General features: G+C 40.4%; 1 protein-coding gene across 2 annotated transcripts in view; it reads left to right on the top strand.

The window, feature by feature from the left end:
• The window catches only part of PRLR (prolactin receptor), a 141017-nt gene that overhangs the window by 6803 nt on the left and 122112 nt on the right, over positions 1–12102 (top strand). Inside the window, exon 1 of one of the 2 annotated variants that reach the window (XM_036741256.1) lies at positions 499–554. The exons of the other annotated variant lie outside the window; for it this stretch is intronic. The gene's annotated coding sequence lies outside the window, so the exon portion shown is untranslated. Of the gene's footprint in view, positions 1–498; positions 555–12102 lie in introns of those variants that run through there. 2 annotated transcript variants of the gene reach the window in all.

The following is a 12102-nucleotide window of genomic DNA, read 5'->3' as shown; positions in this document are numbered from 1 at the left end:
TGAGCCTGTCCAGTTAAATAGAACAGGTGGTTGAGAATGAATTCCAGGTAAAAGATAAGGAGTTAAAACAACAGAAGGCACATTGATGATATTTACAGGGCAGGGTGTTGAAAAACTAAGCAGGGTCTGAACAGGGCTGACACAGCTTCTTTTCCACTTGGCTGGGCAACTAATGACTTTTGGTGGTTACCTGAAGAGACCGCAGTGGTATTCACCTATGTGGCAAATAGTGCTACATTTTGTGCTCCATGTGATACTTAGCTGGAGTGATAAACCATGAGCTGACAGAGAAGAGCTGGCCAAGTGAACACTTTATTCAAGGTGAGGTTTGGATGGGGCTACAATCTCTTTAGCTACATTTCTTTAACATCCAGTCCTGAAGTTCTAGAGGTCAGTTACAAGGGTAATACAGATTGGTATCTGGCACGTGTACCTTGGACTGAAGCCTACTGCTCAGGTTCCGAATGGCTATCAGAAATTCCTGCTTTCCAAGGGAGAGGCTGATGCTGGAGAGTAGCTTTATATTCTTATGAGGGATGGAGATCTAAGAGAAGGTAAGCTCCAGGAGACTAGGAGAGTTTTCATTTTTGTATTTGTATTTGCTGTATCTAGCATAGTGCCTAGTGTATAACATACTTATAGAATGGAGAGAACTGGGTTAAAATCCTTTTGTTGATAATTACTGCCTGTGTGACCTTAGGCAAGTCACTTAATCTTCCTAGACCTAGGCCTTAATTTCCTCATCTTTAAAAGGAAAAAGTTTGGACAAATGGTCTCTGAGGTCCCTTTCAGCTCAAGATCTATAGTCCCCTGTAACTTATCTCCCAAGGGCAGCTAAGTGGTGCAGTGGATAGAACACCTTGAGTTCAAATCCTGCTACTGCAATTACATCTGCTTCAAATCCTTGGCCAGCCTCAAATCTGACTGACCCTCCATACTCATTCAACAACAGATAAGCCCCTTGTATTGGCCTTGTATTGACCTGGTAATTTGGTGAAGTGTGCATTGCCTCATCCTCTTACCCCAATGAAAAAGACAGTGCCCATCAACCCATAAAACGTAGAGCTCAAGACCAGTCGAAAGAGCAGTCCAGACAGTGCTTTCCAGATGTCTTGGTATTTGATTTTGCTTGACCTCACTGCACCCCACCTGCTCTCTTCCCTTAGAGGTTAATCTCCTAGGAACTTCAGCCTGGTTTATCTACCTCATTCTTATTTACCCTTGTTTTGTATATGAAAAGAGAAAGTTGAACCCCATAACCCTGATAGCTAAGCTCCTAAGATCCTTTGTTGGGTCATACAAGCCTCCTCGTAACTGGCATTATAGCTATTGCCAGATAACTGAGGGACTGATTATTAACCACCAAGCACACCAGGATTACATTTTGCATAGAAGTTTAGACACCTCCAGAGGCATATTTCTAAAAGGATTTTGAATTTCAGAGATTTCACTCCTTGCCAGGTAGGCCAGATCCAGTCTGTAAGAGAATCCCCTGCCTGAAGAGGTAGAACAAACAATGCTTTGGGGGCTGACTGTGATTCCTCTGAAACTGCTTCCCCTGTTGCCACTTTGGACTTTGACCCCTTCTGTAAGTCTGGATAAACTTAGCAAACACTGTTGGAAGGGCTTCTCAATACAGAGAACATTTCCAGTTTACTTTATTCTGCAGGTACAGGAAAACTTAACTAAATTGGATTAAGTAGGGAAAAGGTAGCCTAGATCACTGATTATCTGATTGCCCTCAAATCAATGAAATAGCTGTTAAAAGGATAACAATACTCATGTGTTTTAATGAATAGATAAGCATGAGTTTTGCAGTCAAAGAAAATGAGGTTCAGAAAAGTGAAATGACTTACCCAAGGTCACACACCTAGTTAGTGGCAGAGACGGGACCAGAACCCAGGCCTTCTGACTGCCAGTCTGTGGCAGGGACCTTCTTGCTTTTCCATTTGTATCTCCAGCCCTTAGCATAGAACTTTGCACATGGTTAGTACTTGCTATTTTTGTTGCTTAGTCACTTTCAATTGTGTCATATTCTTCATGACCCCATTTCGGGGGTTTTTTGGTAGAGATACTGGAGTGATTTGCCATTTCCTTCTCCAAATCATTTTACAGATGAGAAAACTGAGGCAAACAGGGTTAAGTGACTTGCCCATGGTCACTCAACTAGTGTCTGAGGCCAGATTTGAACTCAGGTCTCCCTGACTTTCAGGTCTAGCACTCTATCCCTCCCACCACCTAGCTATCCTAAATGCTTATAAATGCTTTTTCACTCGTTCATTCATGAAACTTTCTGCCTTTTCACATGTACCTGTAAATAGTATCTGAAATCATTTAAGCAAGAAGGGCAGAAGGGAAGGAGGCAGTTAAAATTTTATTGCAATTATTAATTTACTTTGTAAATCTTTTCTTCAAGAGGGCAACTAGAAAATTGCCCTTGAAACAAGAATGACATGGGTTGAAGTCCCACCTGATACATGCTGGCTGGATGGCTCTGGGCAAGTCACTTAATCAGTACTCTAGAGAACTCTCTAAGACCAGGAATTACAGAGAAGGTTCTGATCTGCATTGAGAGAAGGAGTTTCATCACCCCTAGATTTGCCTGGACCATTGAAAGCACAGATCCAGCCTGTCCTCTCTTCATAGATAGTACAAAGGTAAACTTCAGGTCAGTCCTTGCCAGGATGACCACAAATTCTGAACTAGTGAACTTTACTGAAGTTTTCCTGTATGTTAGGGATTCCCTGAACCTGTCCCCAGAATATAATCCCTGTCCCAACCCTGTGCTAGGAAGATGATTTCACCATTGAGACCACAAAAGGACTAGTTAGTGTATCACTGCTCCCAGGAGGGAAAAAAAAAAGGACAAGAGTCATTTTGCAGTATTCCACCATGTCAAACCGCAGAGACATTGCAGTATGAGAAAAGCTGTAGAAATTGGAGTCAGGGAACCTGAGTTTAAATCTGGGCATTATTACATATTAATTGTACAACCTAAGCAGTTGTTTAATTTTCCTGGCCCTCAGTTTCCTCATCTGTAAAATGTGGGAATTGAACCAGATAATCACTAAGGTTTCATCTAGCTCTCAATAATAACCTCATAGTTCCATCATTGGAAAATTCCTTAGGGGTCTTCTAATCCAACCCTTTCATTAGGAAATAGAGACCCACAAAAGTAAATGGGAGAATATGTCATATAAAGTGAAAAAAGCTAGCCCTGGACATAGGGGTGGGGCCACATGTGGCCTTCTAGGTCCTCAAGTGAAGCCCTTTGACTGAATCCAAACTTCACAGAACAAATCCCCAAAGGGCCACACTCGAGGACCTCTTAGAGGGCCACATGGAGCCTTGAGGCCACAGGTTCCCCACCCCTGTCAAGTTTGTTTCAATGAAACCATCGCTCAGGAAATAGTAGAAGTAAAATCACTTGCTTATTGAGCAAAACATTTTCTAAGTTTTTTTTTTTTGGAGGGGGGAAGGCAAGGCAATTGAGGTTAAGCAACTTGCCCAAGGTCACACAGCTAGTAAGTGTGTCAAGTGTCTGAGGCCGGGTTTAAACTCAGGTCCTCCTGACTCCAGGGCTGGTGCTGTACTCCCTGCACCACCTAGCTGCCCTGAGCAAAACATTTTCTAAATGTCCAGTGGAATTGCATCATCTTTTTTGCACATGAAATGAAAACACCACTGCCATAAGCATTAAATGATCCATTTTCATATGACAAAATGAGCTTATTCTTCACAGCCCCAATAAATGTGGCAGTGAGACAGCAAGCAACTGCATATGGCCTCTGTGGAGACTTGGGGATGCCAAGTATGAGCATTTAAATTGCTTTCTTTCCCCTTGGATCATCTATAAAACCTGAACTTTATTTTTTTGAACACTAAGAAATGCCATGCGTCAGTTCTGTGCTTCAGGGTACAATTGGGTTGCTTGGGCAATATGTACTGAAGGGACTCTTCTAATCATCTTCATATGGTTTTCTCTGAGGACTCTTCCTATTTGTGCCTCTTTCCTACTCAGAAATCTGATGTGGGTGGAAAACACGGACCAGAACTTCCAAGTGTGAGACAGAATTTTGCTGCTCTGGATTACCGGTTGTTTCTTCTTCTTCTTCTTTCTTTCATGTTCTTTATTTTCTTGTCCAATACTGTCTTGCAACACTTGCAGCTACATCTGTCTAGGAAGAAATCTAATCATTAGCATTAACATGAAACAACCTGGGGTGGGGTGGGGGTGGGTAGGTGGGAATAGAGCCAGGGGGAGGAGTGAGCACATGGTTCTAATATTCAGAAGCATTGTTTCCTGGATAGAACTCTTGCTGCTGTGTGACTTTAAATATAATTAGTGGTATCTTTACTTCAGTGTCTCTAGCTCTAGATTGCAGGGTTACCATTTCTCTTGAGCCTATAGGTGGTAAGTGGTTAGAGTGTTGGGTCTAGACTCAGGAAACCTTGTATTCTATCCCTGCGTCAGGCACATCCTAACTGAGGGACACTGGGCAAGCCTTTTAACCTCTGCTTGCTTCAGTTTCTTCACCTATAAAATGAGGATAACATTAGCTCCACTAACATGCCTCATATCCTTCATTGCCCTAGTTACCAAGCATGAAGGTAATGGAGGATTTAGGTTAGCAACCTTGCAGGGTTGTTGTGAGGATCGAATAAGGTAATATTTGGAAAGCACCTAGTACAGTGACTGGCAAATAGAAGGTGCTTAATAAATGCTTCCTTCCTTCCTTCTTTTCCTTTCTTCCATGGGCTAAAGGCTCCATACAACAAGGGCTAAAGCTTCCAGGACTGGGAAACAAGTAAAGCCCCAAACTAGAAGATGCCCACATGGAGAGGATTGGAAGTGTGGGGCTAGTCATACAGAGTTGGAATCAGTGGTGAGATAGAAGGGATTAAGATAGAAGTTTGCAAATGGATCAGAAATAGGAATGAATAAGGAGATCAAACAGAATCCCAGGACTGAGTACAGATTTTTGGTTGGGGTTGGGGGGTGGAGAGGAGGGTGGTCTAGGACAGAAGGCTTTGATGCTAAAATAACCCAAGGGTCTTCATTTCACAACACATTCACACAATTTACTGCTTTTTTTCCCCTAGAGACCCATGGGTCTTTTCAGTTGGTTTTATGAGTTCAATCCAACCTTCCAGTTTTCTCTAAATCAACTTCAATGGGGTAATTCTGGTTACACTCTCCTCAATTTCCAAGTGGCCCAAGTCAACATCTCCACATAATCCTCTACTATCAAATCCCTTCCTTCCTTTTCCAGTGTTCTGGTGTTCAATGTTAATAAGAGCATTTAAAGAGTATCACCATCACTAGAGAGTCATTCATTTATTTGAACCCTTCATAGGACACCCACCATGACTGGAAAACACTTTATACCAGCTTCTCCCGCCCTTTTTAATGCCTAGTTAGTATTCACAGCTCACCAAACAAAGTTATCTCTGTAGTCCTGTCGTAGAATCTTAAATACTTTGACACATATTTGAGAGAAACCAAGAGCTTCTTAGAAAGGCTTTTTGTTCTACCAAGTCAAACACTTTCAGAAATCAGTAAACAATAAACCCAATGGAACATTATACTATCTACACCTCCCTCTAGTTATGTGTCTATAAAAATCTGGCATGCTTTCAAAAACCTGCTGTGAAATCCTGCCAGTTTCCTTCTCATGCTTTCATCAAGAATATCTCAATGTATTCCTGGGACATTCTCATAAAGATTTTTATATAGATGAAAAAGCAGTGATATAAATATATATTTGCTGGTGTGTTCTTAGATTTTTTTTTAAAAACTTGGTTAAAAAAATAATCTATGATCTTTTCCATTTGTTTGGACTCTTCTTTAAGAAAACATAAAAATTGATTCCCAAGTACTTTTAAAAGCCTCTCTAGCATGTTTTTCTTCTCTAAGTATTTAATTAAACCCAACCATTTTACCTGACTTCATCTTCTTAAGCATCATTGACATTTTCTTACATAGTACATTGAGTATCAAGGTGGTCCAAAAGTAAAAGTTTCAGCGAAGGAGCTTTGTAATTCTGTAAACTTCATTGACATTGAGCACCACATCACCTGAAAACAGGAGCATTTGAAAAACCTCACCGTCAGTAGGGAGTCCTCCTTCTGTTTGAACCCTGCACCATTAGTAGATTTGTTGGCAGATTTGATCCATTCTGAATCTATTTGGTGCCCTCCTTTTGTTTTGATCTATAAGTGTTTTTGAACTGACCTGGCTTAGCTTATATTATTCCAAACTCCCTTCAGGCGCATTTTGTTCTCAGCTATTTGGGGTTTGTTCTTTTGTTTTTTAGGTTTGTTTGTTTTTCGGTGAGGCAAAACTGCATCTTTCATTGTCCTTCCACAGGTTGTTTTGGAAATGACCATGTACTCTAAACTCATATTGCCCTTGGCTGTCATGGCTGTCCTTGCCACTTGATAAAGACATAAAATATTTCTGTCTGAGTCATACACTTCTCCATTTCCCATTTTATGGAGTGGAGAGTTTGTTTCTATCAGTGTGTAGCCGTCTTTTTGTGCTCCATGTTTGCTATAAAGAGTTGATGATCTGACTACACACAGGCAGGGGAGTCTGCAAAGATTTCTGCTACATCCTTAACCCGTCGTTTCCTGTGTGTTAAGATATAACCAATTTCATTTTTTATTCGTGCCATTGGATACTCCCCACATCCTGTGTCCTTAATTCTCTTACTGATTAAAGTATCAAATATCCTTGATGAAGAGGTATAAATCTTCTAATGCAGTCTGCTTGCATTCGTTCTCTATCATTCTTAATCCTGAACCATATTTTCTAAGTTATTTTTCACTATTGATCTTGTATCCATCATTTCCTTAGTCACTAAGCATAAAGATAAAGGGTGACTTAGGTTAGTAAATCTTTTCAAGTTCCTCATGGAACTGTTTTTTTCTCCTTTATCCTTTCATGCAAAGCACATTGGTGCGTAAGCGACATTTATCATTATGACAGTATGTCTGCTTGTGCACATGATGATACTGCATCATGAGACGACCAAGAGTCCCATAAAATGATGTTTCTTGGGGCCTCTAGGTGGCGCAGTGAGTAGAGCACCAGCCCTGGAGTCAGGAGGACCTGAGTTCAAATCTGGCCTCAGACACTTGACACACTTACTAGCAGTGTGACCTTGGGCAAGTCACTTAACCCCAATTGCCTTCCCTTCTCCCCTCCAAAAAGCAAAACAATTTTTTTTTTAAAATGCTGTTTCTTGACACCTTTGGGCATGGAATGGAAACGACCCTACCAATTCCTTTATTCACTTCTTTAAGGGAAATCTATGAGCCTTCCTCTTGTCCCTTGTTTCAGTTAATGTAACAATGTCAGAATGGACAGTTCAGCTCCTTCTCTTGTGCTGTCATCTCACTGGTCTTTAGATGAACATTGAACATTGAGTGTCAGCAATTTAATGTATTTCTGTAGGTGATATAAGAAACTTGCGAGTCTTAGTAATTGTTGTCCCCTTTTCTTCTATTCCACTAATCTGTGACTGCATATTCAAGGGAGCTCTGCATAGGACTGGGTGCCATTTTGTATTTTAGTCCAATTTATGGCTTACCATGGCCAATACAAATTCACCACTTGTTTATCAAGTCTCACATAATGAACTTCTGTGCACTTATCCGGGCTGCCCCTTGGACGACAGGCACTGTCTGTTACCTGCCACATACCTGGAGCCTTAACAGGAGAGTAGAACCTACCGATGCCTGTATTCTACTGGTAGAGTCCCAAACCTGTGCTTGGAAAATGCTTTTATCATTGAGACCAGAAAGGGACTATTTAGTGCATTGCTATTCTAAAACCAAAAGAAGGGGTGGGGGTGGGTAGGGGGAATCATTCCACACTATTTTGCCATTTCAAACCCCAGAGACAAGGCAGTATAAGAAAGAGTGTTGAACTTGGAGCCAGGGAAGCTAAGTTCAGTCCTGGCATTGCTATACACTATCTCCCAACTCCAAGCCCAGTCTTATTTCCACTTCATCTTGCTACCTATGACCCCATGTGCTAACAGCTCCAGCGAAGGACAATAGCCATCAGTTAAATAAACAGAATGATCAGCAGAAGACTGATTGTAATGAAATATCAGCTAGTTTCTGGATGTCCCAGAAACAGCTTCCATTGGTAAACAATAATTGGGTATTTCAGATCTTTAAGCATATGGGCTGTTCTCTCTTCCTACTGAGCTAAGAAATTCAATTCATTGCAACAAATATTTGCTGAAAGTCTACAGAGTGCTCAGCGCTAAGCTACTGGGAAAGAAAGAAAGAAGTTGAAGATCATCCCTTCTCTCAAGTACTCTATGATTCTTAGCTGGAGAAACAGAACATACATGCAAAGCAATAACCAGAACAACTGCTGTCAAATAATGCTATAAGGCAGCATGGAAGAAATACCAAAGTGGCCAACACACACTCTGAATTAGGGATTAGATCGGGGGGGAGGGGAGAGGAGGAGCAATGGAAAGAGCTCTGAACCGGGGAGTGAGTCGAGATGATATTGGGGTACTTCAACCCTTCTGAGTGTGTGTCATCATTTGTAAAGTGAGGTTAGTGAGATGGCTTCTGAAGTCTCTTCCAAACATTACAATCATTCTACATGTTGGGTTCCTAGGATCAGCAACCAGGGCACTGATCAATTCACAGCTAAACATTTAGTACTCTCAAGTTTCTTAAATTTTGCTGCTACATATACTCTCTCTATATATATAGATAGATATAGATATAGATATACCTACTTGTTTGCAGTGGGAGAAACCCCACATAATGAACTCTCCAGAACATGAAAGGTATGAAGAATGGGTACACCTGAATGGCAGACTCTTTTGGTTGAAACCAAACCAAAGGTTTTGTGGTGTGTTGTTGAAGCCCATATTGTATTTCAGACCCTATGAGATTTAGGGAAAGATGAGAAAATTCTTAAAATCATGATATTCTTATTAGCATAAGTATTATGTATTTGAAATATATGCATATATATACAACACATACAATATCCTTGAATTACAACTAGAGTTTCGTTCGTTGAAGTCATTAACAAGCCTGCCATAATGGATAGAGGGCTGGAAAATATAGATTGGAGTGAGTGAGTTCAAATCCTGCCTCAGACACTTAGTAGCTGTGTGACCGTGAACAAGTCATTTCACCTCAGTTTTCTCATCTGTTAAATGGAAATAATAGCACTTCTCTCCCAGGATTATTGTTAGGATCCAGTGAAATAATCTGTATAAAATGCTTTACAAACCTTAAAGCACTATAGAAAGCATGAGCTATTGAGTCTGGAGACATATTAAATTCAAGTTTACAGGAATTCTTTGGGCACATCCTTCAGTGGGTAAGTGACACACATTAACTGCAACCACCAATTTCTGATGCCAAATCTCAAACAACTGCTAGTTTTTAAAATGGAGCCATGAAAAATGAAATATTAAGCAAAATTCTAAGTTTTACCTTTTTTACCCACATTTTGGAGAAATACTTGAGCATAACAAAGTGTCTGGGCATGCACAGCATCTACCATTTCCAAAATTGTCACCAGTTTGAAAGTTTCAAAGGCTTTGAAAAGAGCATCTTTTACCCATGCCAAATGTTTTGACTGTGGCCAACTTTTCATTAGTGAAGCCAAGCAGAGGGTTGAGGCATTTATTCATCCAAGTCCAACCAACTCTCCCCTCAGCATGAACAAAGAGACAAACTTCAAAACAAGAAGCTTAGGCCTTCTTGGGCATTTGCAGGGCTGAATCATTCCAATAGCTGCTTCAATTCTTTACTTTACTTTGATAGTGTAAGTCTAGTCAAGGATCCTACAATCATTCTACATGTTGGGTTCCTAGGATCAGCTCATTAATGCTCATTAATAATGTAAGTGAGAAAGTGAATGTAAGTGTTAAAAATTAACAAAATGTGTTAAGGAAACTGGAGGATGAGTAGAGCCTTGGGCTTCATAGGGGGAGGTTGACCTCACATCTGCAGGCTAACTGCTTTGACATGTTATTCTCAGGGGTGATGGATTTGTACCCAGCCATCTGGGCTTTACTGCCCTATTCCCTTCTGACCAACAACATGTATTTTCAAGGTCATTGAATGTTCCAGCTAGGAGGGAACTTGGACATTATCAAAGACAACCTCCATATTGTACAGATGTGGAAAGTAAGGCACAGAGCAAGGACTAAACACAGCTAACTTCATCACTTAGTTGGTTAATAGAAGTACAGGAATAAGGAAAAGGAATAAGCATTTAAGTGTGCTGTGGATATTACAGATATTTTCTCATTTGACTCTCATAACAACCCTCTGAAGTAAATGCTTTTACTATTCTCATTTTACAGTTGAGGAAAATGAGGCAGGCAAAATTCAAGCCCAGAGTCATATAGTTAGGAAGTGTCTGAGGCTGTTCTTTCTTTATATCACAATTGCCTTCCTCAAAGCCAATTCTAGGTTTAGTCGTTCATAGCAACATTCTGGGAGTAAAACTAACTAGCCCATAAGAGATGAAGTGAGCTTGCAACTTTGACCTTATTAAGGGACCATGCTGGAAAACAGTGATCTAACTAGCCCAGATGGAACACTAACACGTAGTTAGAATGTAGAAATGTAGAACACTACATTTATGTACACACACATCCATTGGGACAGATGTGGCCAAATGTGCTACCCTGTAACTGATTGTACATGTCCATGTATGCTTATAGACTTATCTCTGTGGGTAGGTTGACTCATTAGAATAGAATAGATGCCTCAACTTCGAAAGTCCCAAATGTCCTTCCCACCTCTGCCAACTGCACACTCCATGATGTTAAATACTGTGAGCCCATTGGCCTACTGATAAAGGAGGAAGAGTATGATTTGTTTGTTAAGCCCTCTAAAAACCTATGATTATAAAGGTGCTAAGGAAACACTGCTTTGTCAGGTGAGTAAACATCTTCCATTAAAAAGGATAACCTAGACTTCAGCTTCTTGATCCTCTGGATGAAGTATATTTCAAGTACTGACATTTTATTTCACCATGTCCCATTTCTTTCCTTCTAATTCAAGAGTGGTTAACATTTTTCACACCAGATCCCTTTGGCAATCTCATGAAAATTATTATTCCCTTCTCATAATAGTATTTTAAGTGCATCAACAAAATATACAAGATACAAAGAAAATCAGTTACGTTAAAATCCAGTTATCAAAAATGTTTTTTAAAACTTCATGGTCCAGAACCTCTGATTTTAATTGTTTCTCTCCTTCCCTGTGCACTGAAAATTACAACTACTTGTCAACTACAGCCCTGAGATGATCACTTTCTAAGGCAATTTTATGGGTGACTCCATTTTCTGGTTAGTCCTCCCTTCCTTGGTTATATTTCAATTACCAAAAGAACTCTGACTCCATCAATGACCATCCTTAATCTCAGTGATGTACATCTGAATTTTCTCATAGCTGTAGATTCAATCCTTACTCTGTCCATCCGTTGCGTCTCGTACCACTGCTTGTAAAATGAGGTCACTTTTGCAGTGCAACCTTAATAGGATCCATTCAATATGGGTCATCCTAGATTCAGCTTAAGTTGTCTTTGAAAACAACTAAGTAGGAAACGTCTTGCTGGCAAACTCAGACACAGCCCTGGGTGTGAATGTCTGTCATCTCTATGTTTTGATAACTTCCGTTGCCCTCAGTTATAATGGGTGAGAGAGCGTTGCTTGTTAACATGGTTTAAGGGGAAAACACTGAGAATGCCAAAATCCCCATGCTAAGATTACTGACTGCATTGTTGCAATGAAAGGAAATATTTGAATCTGTATACAAATAATTTCACATTCATGTGGTGAAAAACTACACCACATTCTTTGGGTTGGAGTTCCGATGAGCCTGTTCTTTAGACAAACCTGATTTGTTTTCCCACCGAAGGTAACAGCCAAGAATTCCCTCAAGAACAAGGGCTTCCTCTCCTGCTAACATTGTTTGTTTGTGTCTGGGGGGCAGAAGCAACCCTCTAGTGTTCTAGTTTTAATGCAAGCAGATGCAGTTTTGGTGTTTTCTGACTTGGATGACAATGGGGAAAAAACCACCAGAAAAAAAAAGGGG

Source organism: Trichosurus vulpecula, chromosome 1 (genome assembly GCF_011100635.1).
Source record: "Trichosurus vulpecula isolate mTriVul1 chromosome 1, mTriVul1.pri, whole genome shotgun sequence".
NCBI lineage: Eukaryota > Metazoa > Chordata > Mammalia > Diprotodontia > Phalangeridae > Trichosurus > Trichosurus vulpecula.
The sequence above is the reverse complement of the archived record's forward strand: the minus strand, read 5'-3'. Positions and strand labels throughout refer to the sequence as shown.